Raw genomic sequence first — 12,128 nt, 5'->3', positions numbered from 1 at the left:
GGGTCTGGACTCCTTAAAGGACCCCATTTCACCTCCTGCATTGGCCAGTGGCTCCTCAGATGAGGCCTCTTAGGGTGGGCATGGGTGGCACATTGTAGTGGCTTGGTGGAGGATCTTCATGCAGAATGATATTTTCTGGCCCCAAGTGTCCAGAGCACGGCAGCTCCACCCAGGTGAAGAATGCCCTGAAGCTGCAGCGCCCCCAGAGGGACACACACAGTGGCAGCCAGATTTTGGTTCTCATCGCTGTCCTACCATAAGCCTACCCAGATGGAAGTGAATGAGTGGGGAATAATGCAGACTATCAAGAAATGTCCCCAGCTCTTCTCTCTTTGGCAAGGCAGAGGGGGCTCCCATGTCTATGTGGGCAGTAGCTGCCTGGCTCCTGCTCTATCTTCCCCTTGACTCACCTCCTCCTTGAGCCTTGGCTTTTGCCCTGCCCCTCCATCAACCTACTAGGGGACCTTGGGGACTCATAAGACTGCTGGCAGGGGAACTTCAGGTCCAGAGTACAGTGGCTACTGGGTGGGGTCCACAGGGTGCACAGCATATGGGATGATGGCCACAGGATGGCACTGTGTGTCTGCCCCCTCCTGGGCCAGGTAGAAACCCATCCTCAGTTAACACCACTGGATGCGTGGATGCTGTGGGCAGAACCTGTGTGGGGTGCCAGGGGCCTGCACAGAACCTGGTACATAGCCTGTGCAACCAAGAACAGGCGGCTGGGAGGGCAGGACTGCTCCTTTCCTCTGTCTTTGCCTTCAGGACAGCCTGTGTGCCTGGGCTGCTGTGTCTCATATCTGTCTTCTCCCTTACCCCTCCAGGCCCCTGTGGCCCTCAGTGCTGTTCCCACCTTGACTAACCTGGCAGGGAGAGAGTGATTATGCCTGCCGATTGCCTCCACCAAGACCTGCCACCGTGGATCTCTGGCTGTTTATTCCTCGGAATGCCTTCAGTATTGCTGTGAGCTTTTCTAAGTATATGTGCGGGGCTGGGGAGATAGCTCAGTGGAATCATCGCTTCTCTGGCAAGCGCAAGGATCTGAGTTCAATCCCCAGTTCTGCCAAAAAAAACCCCCAAACTGAAACCAAGTATATGTGCAGCATCAGTGTTTGCTCCACAGTCCCCCTGATGGCTTTTATTTGAGAAAGGGCTCCTCAGCCCCAGGTACCTCTCTGTGCCCTCTGCCCTACCTCTACCCATCCTCTGCCCAGTGAAGTTGGGCTGTCACCTCTGAAGAACATTCTGTTTCCAACCCAAACCCCAAAGAAAGCTTATTCTCAGCTCACCCCTCACCCCAGAGAACCATTACCTGCACACTGCTTGGTGGGCAGCTGGGACAAGGCCGCCCTGCCTTGGGAGAGGACGTCTCTCATGTCTGTGTGTTTCTAAATTTTAAATTAAGGCAGTTTCTGCTTTCAAGTAATACCAGTTTATCACGGGAAGATTGGAAGCATATCAGCTGGAAGGCAGGACCCAGGCTTCCTGGTGCCGGCCATCTGCAGAACCCATCCCTGGGTGTTTTCTGCTCAAGTGTGCTTTTATCCAGTGGTCAGACGGCGCAGACAGTACTGATGTTATGGATTAAAGTTTATCTTCTGATCCTAAAGGCAATACTTGATCAGTAGCACAGAGAATTTTTATACTCCAGAAAGTATAGGAAGGGAGCAAACATTGCTGAGACCATACCTCTGCTCGGCTTTCCTGGGCCTTCTTTAGGGGCTCCAGCCGCCCATCTTCCACAGGTGCTGCTTTTCGAACTAAGGCAGTATAAAAATGCCGTACTGGTGGAGGCGAAGTAAAGTGACACTTAGTGCCAGGTAGCTTGGTGGTCATGTCTGGTTATTCTACACACACGAAAATGAAAGGCTTCCACATGCTTTGACACAGAACTACATATGATGAAGCACAGCATTCTTCAGTCTTTGGTTCAGTGCACTACTCTGCTGCTGTACTGCCTCCTGGTGGCCTGACCATGTAAAAGGTGCCGCTGTTGCTAGGCCTGGGAGCTGCCTGGACCTCTGGGGCAGGGTGTGTGAGAGAAATGCACCCCAGATCTGCAGAGCGCAGAGGGGGCTGCCTACAGGCCTCGATCTGGGTACTCTAGTAGTTAACTTGTAGTCTTTTTTATTTGTAGCTTGAATCTTTACATTTAAAAAAATGTTTTATTTATTTTTTTGGCACTACGTAGCTTGGACTTGTAGTGATCCTCCTGTCTCAGCCTCCCCAGCGCTGGGATTACAGGTGTGCATGACCATGCCCAGTTTCTGTGACCTGCATGGTTCACCCTTCCAGGGTATGCACAGGACACGCTACTGGGGGATTGAACCCAGGTTCTTGCACTTGCCAGGCAGGCACTTAGACCACCAAGCTGTCTCGCCTGCCCTGTAGTTTGAATCTTTAAAGATGTTTATTTGAGAGCAGTCTTAGATTCGCAGCCAAGTTGTGAGGGAGATGCAAAGATTTCCCATACTCCCCGTGCCCCTCCCACCCACAGCCTCCCCACCTCTCAGCATCCAAAGTGTGGCTCATCTGTTACAGTGGCAAACCTCTCCAGTACACCTTTTTAACCTGGAGTCCACAGCTTACGCTAGTGCTCACTTTGTTGTTGCTGTTGTTTTACTCTTAACTTTATTCATTCTATTTTTCAGTTGTCCAAGGAGTTCTTCAAGGAACTTTTTGAGGACACATAGACAGCATTATGTTTACATTATTGCAACTATGATCACCAATAATATTCTTTCTATATTGATATAAACAAATATGGTAATTATTCAAGTTTGCTTAATTAAACATCAATACATTATTTATAAAACAGTAAATACATTTGTATATTTAACGTACGATGGAGCAATACTTGCAGAATTTGAGGCAAATGCGTGTCAAGACTTGTACAGCCATGCTTGTCTGGTCTTCTTGAATGAACACAGCTGAAAAATGGCATTTCAGAGAAATTGAGCCTGTCTGGTTTCTGTTCCAGGGTCACCAGTGCACCATTGACTGGGATGTTCTGTGTTTTTCCACATCCTTGTTCCTTGAAATGTTTGCCTCATTAGTTCTGTTGCGTGGTGCTCTGGTTTCTGCTCCTTCTCTTTCCCACAGGGCCCCAGCTGCCCCCAGATCTCAAGCTGTTCTCTAGAAGCCTGCCCTGGTTTGGTGGGTGTAGAATCTTCCGGCTCCCTTGCTCTGGGTTCTTCGACACCTTGAGGTCTCTTCAGGGACCCTTTTCCATTCTGCCGTGGCCCATCTTTCCATCTCTCTTGGTGAGCTTTGAAGGTCCCTCCTGTGCAGGAAGCTGTGCCTCCCACAAGGGATGGTAAATGCCCAAGTCTTTTGCTGCTGTGGTTCTTCTACACCTTCGAAATAGTACTCTTCCCTTCTTTCATAGTCTTGGTCCTCAGTCCCATAAGCTCCTATTAGGCCAACCAGGATAGGCAGTTTATGTGGCTCAGGAGGGCTGGCAGAACCTCTCCTTCCGAGGAGGTCTCTGCTCCACCCCAAGGAGCTCTCCGAGCCCACCTTGCTACGGCTGCCTTAGAGGAGACCAGTCCCTCTCCATGATCTGCACACGGGCAAGCCTACTTTGGGAGAAGTGGGGGGCTCTTTTCTACAAGGACCTGGCATGCTGACAGTGTATTTCTCTCTGTAAGTCATCAGATTCTCATTCGATGAGCCTGTTGACCACTGTGCAGGGGGTGTCAAAGTTCTAGGGGCTTCCAGGTGCTTTCGCTCTTTAGGAACTGACTCAGCCTGATTCAGGCTTTATCTCAGGGCCACCCTGCACCAAGCTGGAGAGCAGAGGGGAGATGCCTGGCCTGCCTAGAGGGACGATTCCTCTTAAGGCACATCAGCTGCACCTGGCATCTTCGTTCAGCCTATTTATTATAAAATAAAACCAAAGGAATGTGTGGCTCAATATGTTAGCGCCACCTGCCCCAAAAGGGTCTCCAAGAGCTGCAGCCTCTGCTTTATGTGGGTGTGGAGACCCAAGTTTGTGTCTTGAAACCCTACAGTATAGTCATGCCCTGGTTCTCAATCTCATGTGTCCTTAAGTCCCTTTTCCCCCAGGCCCCCCACCCTTTCTCCCATGGTTTATCTGCAACACAAAGGCCCCTAGATTTACTTTTGCAGGCCCCTGGACATGTGGATAAGTGATAGCTGGACCTAAGAACCACTGGGTAGGGCCAGTGTCTCTGACGGGAGGCTGCTTGGGATTGGCTGCCACCCGTTCTCATATGGGAGAATCTGGAGGCCCAGGGCCCAGGTCTACACATCCTTTGAGGAGTGTGTACATGTGAAATGATGACGTGCACATTCTGTCATCTCATTTCAGTCACCAGTTGACAAATTTATGAAGAGGCAGCTCCCCATGGATGCCATCAGGCTGAACAATTGTCCAGCTATGTAGAAAAAGAACAGCATCCATGTTTGCCACTCTGCCCCATTCCATACCAATTTTCAAGGTCATACTGTGGTTCTTGTCATCTTCACAAGATAACCAATTTGATTGTACAACTGTCCCCCCATACATGACCATGGTGACTGCATCAGACAGTGCTTTATTAGAAAAACAGATACAACACAAGATACACAAATGTGTAAGAAATTGCAAGATTGACTCAAGATGCTCACCCACAGAGCTGGATGAGGAAGCGTGCAGAGGGCGTCTGCATAGCGGTGATCGCAGGATTCAGTCTGAGGTCTGGAGCCCACTGCAGCGTCCCATGCAAGGTGCATCAGGAAGTTGATGGGTCTGTGATGGATGGCTGAAAATTGTATGATGTAAGCCGAAGAATCTATGGTGGAAGCCAGGAGATGACATCCAAACTGAAGGCAAACCCTGGAGGTGCTCCAAAGAACAGAAGCAAATCCATCCTTCCTCCTTCCCCCTTTATACCACCAAGGGGATGAGCCTCCACAGGGCGGGTCTTCTACACCAGAGTGTAGAATTGCTGAGCTAAGTTAGTTAAGCTTCTAAACTTCTTACATTGACAAATCAATTAACAACTACAGCGACTTTACTAGATGGTGTCTTCTTGTCATGGATTGGTTTATCTTTTTTTTTTTTTTTTTTTTTGGGTGGAACTGGGGATTGAACTCAGGCCCTTGCGCTTGCCAGGGAAGCACTTATTCTACTGAGCTATCTCCCTGGCCCTGGATTGGTTCTTAAATGTCCCTCAAAGGCCATGTGCTAAAGCCTTGATACCCAGTTGGTGGTTCTCTTGGGAGATAGTAGAAATGTGGGGAAGTGTGGCCTCGCTGGAGAACATAGGCTACTACTACTCTCTGTCTGTCTCTCTGTCTCTGGCTCTGTCTCTCTGTTTGTCTCTGTCTCTGTCTGTCTGTCTGTCTGTCTCTCCTGTTCACCATGAGCACCACACTCTCCGCTATGATGTGTCTGTCTTGCCACAGGCCCAAGAACAATGGCACCAGCTGACCATGAACCAAAACTTTTGAAAACATGAGCCAAAATAAACCTTTCTTCCTTCAAGTCATTTTTCTCAGGTATTCAGCCACAGGGATGAAAAGCTGTATAACACAGTCTGTGTGTGTCTCCCCCACTTTTTGCTATTCTATTCTACTAAGATATTATCTTTGTGTTAATTTGTTTTCATGTTTTGCCTCGTTTAGTCTTCATACAACATAGCTGGTTATGGAGATGCACAGTCTAACACACACACATGCACGCACACACACACACACACACACATTGATCCAAGCTCAAGCTCAATAAGTGAAATGTCATTCCACCTATGCCCACTTCCCCATACCTGGCATGTAGCAAATGTTTAATAAATTCCTGTGCAGCATCCACGTGCCAGGCTTCTTGTTAGATTTATAGGACAGCTCAACTAGGGTAGCAGTTTTGTCACCAGGAGGCCAGATCCTGGCACAGCAAAGAACTGATGATCCCTTCCTCCTTGGTTCTTGTTTTTTTGCGCTCTTGATGAAAAGCTTTAGTCAAGATACATCGGAGCCAGGGAGATGGCTCAGTAGAATAAGTTCAACCCCTGGCTCCTAAAAAAAAAAAAAAAGACACATAGGCAGCCTTGGGTAAGCAGAGTTTATTGCAAAGAAGATACAGAGTTATGCCTTCCAGCAGGGAGGCAGGCAGGGTTGCAGGGACACACACACCAAGAGTGAGTTTGTGTCTATGTTTATGCGCATGAACATGACTCCTGGGGCTCAGGGAAATATGCTTGTCCACATTTCTCTTAGGGTTACCTTGGAACGTTGATATCTTAAAAATGTCTTCCTTGTTCCTTTCAGGTGATCAGTGTTCCTTTGGGGGCCTTAATCATCTAAGAACCTTAGCCCAAGGTGAGGGTCCTTAAAGAATTTCCTTTCTGGTATCATGGAATACAGGCCCTGCCATCCAGGAATGCTGTATGCTTTGTTTTGGAAAAGATGAACAGGTGGCCAGGTATTGCACAGTCTTAAAATGTCATTGCACTCTGTGGGATCATTTTAGGTCTGAGACCACAAATGCATTATACACTGAAAGTTTTTTTTAAGCTTAACCTATTTTACCTTCATCCTTGTTCGTAGGCCTATTAGTGTCTAACTACCTGCTTAACTGTTTGGTGTCAAGTGAGAAGCTAAACAAATGTACTCCTAGGGGTGGCAGAGTCACTTCTCTCTGCCAGGGTCACCCTTCAGGTGCTTTTTCTCCAGAAAGACCACTTGGTCCCAAATTAAATTATGTCATCCAACTGCATGCTGCGAACTCCTCTCTACTCACACAAACGTGGGAAATGCCCCAGGGTCAACCCCTCAAACTTTGTTTGTAGAGTCACTACCAGGAGGCAAAGGTAAGGAAAACAAAGACTCCTCAACTTGCCTGGAAAGTTCTGGATTCCCAAACCAGGATTTGTGGGTATCACACCATCCTGCATGGTTTGTAATAACGTTCTTTCCCTCGGAGCTCACTGGAGGTTCACGCATGTGAATTGCATCTCATACATCCAATTACGACAGAGTGAACTGTGGTCAAGGGCATGTATGGTAGGTACAGCTGACAGGTCTCAGCACCCTGTCAGTCAAGTCTCAGTCATGCTCTGGAAGGTGAAACCGGAGGTGCCTTAGACCTGGCATAGCATTTTAAATTCTTAACCTGATTCCTTCAGCACTTGTGCCATTTTCCTTGTCATGTGGTGTTAGCCCACTCAATCTGAACTTACTGTCACCTGATGAAAACTTTGCTGCTTTTCCCTTACTTTCACGTGCTGCATCTGTCCCTTTCCCATTGTCCACAAGAACCTAGGAACCTGTCCAAGACCTTGTCCCCTAGTGGCAGCATTCTCATGGTGCAGTCTTTCCCTGGCCCAGCTCTGATTCTTACCACAACTCCATAATCTTTCAGGTACATTTGTCCCTGGTCCCAGCCTATGCACCCCTCTCCTCAGGGCAGCCATGTATTTGTCATGCTGTTATTCTCTCCTGTCCTATGGTGGTCCTCTTTGGTTTTGAGTGATATTTTCACAGTATGGGTTAAGGGGATGGGCTAGGGCTACCTCTTGGGTCTAGCAAGTTCCAGAAAAAGCCCAGAAATCTCACATTGGGAGGAAAAGAATGGATGTGAAGATCTGAGATGCCATTCAGAGTCCAGGCCACTGCTGAATCTTGAAGTTCATGTGGATGCTGCGTGATGAGTCAGAAGTGAGGGAGGGGAGAGGAGCCCACAGAGCTGGGACTGAAATCAGACATGCACATTCTGATGACACTTGGGGCAGTGACGTGATGGCATGAGCCAGCAGGTACAAGAATAGGCCTGAGTGGGAGCCAGGCGATGAACACTCAGGCTGAAGACTTTCAACAAGCAACTTTGGGGAAGTCAGAAGTATGATTCAGTGAAAACTTGGTGAGAAGCAGACATTGGCCTACAGAGGGCCTGGGGCTCTTGTTCACAAAAGGGAAGGCTCGACACAGGTGATTGTTCCCAGTGGACACCTGCTTCCCACTTCTGATCAATAATTGGGTCACATCTCACTGTGGCTCTTAGCTAGCCTATTTTAAACCCTCCTTTATAGAAATTCTGAGAAGTATTTCATGAAGAAGAATCCGCACCTGGAAATGAATTTTAGACATGAAATGAGCACTGTCAGTTAGGGCCAAAGGTTGTTTCATCCAAAGGACACTCTCTGCTTGTACCAAGGGGAGGGGCGGCTAAGCCTAAATTTAGCCACAGCTTCCTGAGACTGCTGTAGGAACCCAGGGGAGTGGCCATGTTAGGATCTCAAGCACAGAGTCCCCGATAGAAACTTCAGCTGGACTTTCACAGGGGCCAGCATGGGCTCAGGACACTGTCCAGGCAGGGATGAGGACACAGACATGGAGGGCTAGCAGGAATGCTGTCCACTCCTCCCCACTGTGGACAGGCACTGTGATGTGACTCAGATCCATGCCCTGCCCTGGAGACAGGGCCACCTGGGGACACACCCTGCTTGAGGTCACACCCTGGTTATTTCCCTCAAGTGGACATGTAAAGATTTACATCCACAGCACTAGAAGAGGAGGCAGCACCCAGTGAAACTCGAGGACTCGCAGTCCTGCCCAAAAGCCACATCCCATCCAAGAGCTACCTGTCTGTTCTGGGATGGATGACCCAGGACAGGGCTTACGGTGGGTTGCTGAACTACCCCACTTAGATGGCATGGGCGTTGGAGCAACCCTAGCAGGCATTGTTGGATGGTACCACCTGGCCAGCTCTTTCCAGCATAGCCATCCTGAATGTACTAGGTAGGCTGTCCTGGTCACCAGACCATGATACAGCCACAGATACAGATATCACGGCTTTTGGAGGAGCAAAAGCCCTTAACTTTCTATCCATCAGTGGGGGATGCCTTTCTCCAGTCTCCTGAACTTCCCTTCTGTCTCACTAGGACCCTGAGCCTCACCACCTGATCTAATTTTTCCCATCTAGCCCTGGTCCCCAGTGTCTTCTATGTGTGTACATGCATTCCTTGGCGATACAGCTTCAGCTTCCAAACTGCAGGACACCTGCAGCCTCATTCTAGTGTATACCTTGAACATCCCCCCAACCAATGGGAGGCTGGACCAGGAAGAGCTGTCAACGGACCGCCATCTGCTGCTCAGCCCAGTGAGGACCTCAGTGCAGGATGACCTATTGTTTCCCATGCAGTCAGACAGATGGCCCACCCAAGTACTTCGGTGGATGTGGTGAGGGTAGGCTAGAGGGACCACTGAGAAGGCCACCGAGGCAAAAGTGGCACCTGGCATGGTGCTTGCCCTCTCCCAAGGCACAGCAAAGTTCTTCTTGGATGCTTAAATTCTCTCTGACACTTCTGCAGGACGTTTAGGGGTCATGGAATGGGAGCGTTCTATCAGCTCTTGGCCCTACTGATCTCTAGCCAGATCCACAGATTCCCGGGGACTTCAATAGATCTCAGCAAAGGTGAGAGAATGCTTTTTAAAAAGAATTTTAAGACAGGCAGGATAGAATGCCATGAATGTTAAAGCCTATGTTTATATCATGAAACAGCTCTTAGAAGCTTTAGTCCAAAGTGGGGTGCATTGACTGTGACCCAGTTTTCTCTTTCAACAGCTGCCAGGATGGATCCTGGATCTAGTCTGCTCTAAGCCTGGGACCATCATGCCTGGCTTGTGTCCATGGTGGACTGGGGCTGGCTCCCCTAGGGCTGAGTCTGGGTCTATCCTAAGGCTATCCTGGGAACATCATAGGCTCACTGAGACCTTGACTGTATTATATTGGTCCTGGATGCTCTTGAAATTCTGTTCATGAGAAAAATGCAAATCAAAGCTACAGTGAGATGCCATAGTGCCACGTGCCTGTGCTCTCAGTGCCCAAGAGGCTAAGGGGAAGATGGTCTGCACTGCAAGGCTGTCTGAAAAATCAAAGCAAACAGACAAACAAAGCAAAAATAAATAATCATATTGGTGAAGATGTGGAGAAACTGGAACCTTTGCTTTACTGCTGGCAGAAATATAAAAGGGGAAGACACTGAAGAAAACACTATAGGGACTAGAACAGAGTTGATGCTAACAGCAATGAATTGTAGGAGATGCTGGCTGCTCTGTGACTCTGGGGGAGCAGTGGCAGTTGCTGGTGACTTCTTTGCAGATGTATTGCTGTTCTTTTTTTTTTTTTTTTTTTTTGCAGAAATTGAACTCAGGCCCTTGCGTTTGCCAGGCAAGTGCTTATTCTACTGAGTCATATCCCTGGCCCAGCTGTCCTTGAACATCGTTCCATTTGAAGATCGCAGGGGAGCTCAGCCATCAGCATGTCTAAGTACAAACTTATTATACTAAGACATGGTGAGGATGCATAGAATAAGGAGAACAGATTTTGCAGCTGGGTGGATCAGAAACTTAACAGCGAAGGACTGGAGGAAGCTCAGAATTGTGGGAAGCAACTCAAAGTGCTCAACATCCATCCTTAATTGGTCCATCCACACAGCCTGACTGATCCTGGAAGAGCTGGGGCAGGAATGGGTCCCCGTGGATAGCTCCTGGCATCTAAATGAGTGGCACTATGGGGCCTTGATTGGGCTTAATAGGGAGAAAATGGCTTTGAATCATGGTGAAGAGCAAGTGAGGCTGTGGAAGAGAAGCTACAATGTGGCCCCACCCCCTAGCAAGGAAATCTACAGCCTACTATCATGAAATCTACAGCCACTGGAGGTATAAAGCGTGTGATGTTCCCTTGAATCATCTGCCCCAATCTGAAAGCTTAAAGGATGTTCTGGAGAGACTTTTTCCCTAATGGAGTGAAAGATTGCTCCTGAAGTACTGAAAGGCAAAACCATTCTGGTATCCGTTTATGGAAATAGCAGTAGAGCTCTCCTGGAACATCTGGAAGGTATCTCAGATGAAGGCATTATCAACACCACTCATTCTTCCTACTGGAGTCCCCATTCTCCTGCAGCTGGATGAGAACCTACGCACTGTTGGCCTCACCAGTTCCTGGGTGACCAGGAGGCCATCCAAGCAGCCATTAAAAAAGTGGATGACCAAGACAAAGTGAAGCAAGCCAAAAAATAAAGTTTTTCCCACATGGTGGCTGCCCAGGAATAGATGTACCATGCATTGTGTTACAGGTGCTGATTTCTCTCTTTGTCCCCTGATTTTTTCAGATATTTCCAAGGTTAAGTGGTAGAGTTTGTAAGTTTATTTTGATCCAGATAATGCTTCAAGGTGCATAAATACTTACTTCATAGCCTTAGGGGTTGGCTTCCCTGTTAGTCTTGTCTGAGCAGTCACCAAACTAGTAACCAGTAGGGTTTAATCAGGTCATTTTGTTAGTTTCTGAGTTGAGAGAGTAACAAATGGAGCTAAAGCTTAAGGTATTCATTATTCAATAAATCAGACACCATCGATAGGAACTCTACCAATAGATAGTTCACTTTTTATTTCATAAAATTTTCTAAGATGATAATGGATTACTGGGTAATGTACAGTGCTTATATTTAATTCTAGTCTTTTCTTTTAGGAAAAGGAATGATTTGGTAGCTAAGAACAGAGGCCCCTTGAACAGGAAAGTCACTGATGATAGTTTGAAGGATGTTGACCAGCAGCATAACAAGGTCCTGTCTTGAGTCCCGAGTTACCCTTTGATTGACATTTAGGAGGATTCTTCTTCACTAAAATGAGCAGGGTAGACACGGCTATTTATGAGCCTTTTTTTTTTTTTTTTGGATTTTTTTTTTTTTTTTAATGGAACCGGGGATTGAACTCAGGCCCTTAAGGTTGCCAGGCAAGCACTTATTCTACTGAGCTATCTCCACGGCACCTGCTTTTTGACCTTTAACTTTTGGTTCCTTATAGTTGGTTTAAAAATAAAATTCTGTGGCTGACCATGAAAAATAAAACAGTATAGCTATTTCCAAATAAATTAACATATAATCATATGATTATCACATGACCCAGCTATTCCACTTCAGGGTGTAAACCTGAATGATTTAAGAATATATATAATCTAAAGATATTTAAAGGCAAAGAGCAGCATTAGTCACAACGTGCAAGAAATAGAAGCAATGTGTATGTCCACCAATGGATGCTTAGATAAGCAAAATGTGGGCTAAACATATTATGAAATATGACTCAGAGAGGCAGTTCTGATGCGTGCTACAGCATGCCTTATGCTAAGT

At 47.4% G+C, this 12,128-nt stretch overlaps 1 pseudogene; it reads left to right on the top strand.

Moving 5' to 3' along the window:
- The first annotated feature begins 10,262 nt into the window (after positions 1-10,262).
- Positions 10,263-11,022, top strand: LOC101562377 (annotated as a pseudogene).
- Positions 11,023-12,128: the final 1,106 nt, after the last annotated feature.

This window comes from Octodon degus, unplaced genomic scaffold, assembly GCF_000260255.1.
Source record: "Octodon degus isolate 3935 unplaced genomic scaffold, OctDeg1.0 scaffold00010, whole genome shotgun sequence".
Classification (NCBI taxonomy): domain Eukaryota; kingdom Metazoa; phylum Chordata; class Mammalia; order Rodentia; family Octodontidae; genus Octodon; species Octodon degus.
This window is presented reverse-complemented; position numbering and strand designations above follow the sequence as displayed.